Source organism: Physella acuta, unplaced genomic scaffold (assembly GCF_028476545.2).
Source record: "Physella acuta isolate Inbredline_101_S28 unplaced genomic scaffold, ASM2847654v3 ptg001186l, whole genome shotgun sequence".
Taxonomy (NCBI): Eukaryota; Metazoa; Mollusca; class Gastropoda; family Physidae; genus Physella; species Physella acuta.
Window position 1 is genome coordinate 24,185 of NW_026732703.1, and position 816 is coordinate 25,000.

The 816-nt window shown below is 40.8% G+C and overlaps 1 protein-coding gene across 1 annotated transcript in view; it reads left to right on the forward strand.

The window, feature by feature from the left end:
* Positions 1-419: 419 nt before the first annotated feature.
* The window catches only part of LOC131956925 (complement C3), a 78,437-nt gene continuing 78,040 nt past the window's right edge, over positions 420-816 (forward strand). Inside the window, exon 1 of the mRNA XM_059321560.1 lies at positions 420-664. The gene's annotated coding sequence lies outside the window, so the exon portion shown is untranslated. The remainder of the gene's footprint in view (positions 665-816) is intronic.

The window sequence follows — 816 nt, forward strand, 5'->3', positions numbered from 1 at the left end:
CCCCTCCCCCCAAGCTTTCCATATCTTAAGTACACTTTCCCGATTTACCCCCGTCCAGTAAAAGCATAAACACTTGCATGTGTAAACAAACTATCGTCTGCGTATCGTCTGCGCGCTCACGTGTAATGCTCGTGCCTCCATTTCACGCTCACACTGGCGAAACATCCTCCCGCTGCACGCCAATCGTCTCGACTCTAATCTGCTTTAGATGAAGGGAGAAATTTTTTTTCCATTTTTTTTTATTCGACGCGAGAAGTTGAACGCGTTGCCGGCCCCTGATACTCTACATATGTTAGTTCCCGTGTTAAACCACACGCCCAGTGAAGCATAGGCGGGATCCTTCATATCTCTGGCACCTTAACCAGACGTGTTCAGTAGGGATACAAAAAAGAAAAAAAAATTCCTCGGAAACTTCGTTGTATTTTATCGTGTGATAAAAAATATTCGAAACGAAAACGGCGTAGTGAGTTGTATTTTAATATTGTGGAGTTGTGTGTTTATGGAGTAGGATTTACAAAGGCTGTGGTTGTAGTTTTACATTCGCAAGTGCAGGATTGAGGAAAGAATAGAAATCATTCATTAACGTGAGCTGTTTACTGAGGATTTATGGGAGAAGAAGCAATCATCTGTGATATGTGAAAAATCGAGTGTGATTATTAATTATGTGAGGCAGTTTACTATTGCATACACACAGGTTACACTTCATCTTTCGCTCGCAAATCCTCTGTTCCTCAATTTTTTCCCATTTTCTCTCTCCATATCTCTCGGTTTCTCTATTTCACTTTCTCCCTTCCTCTGTATATATATATATATATA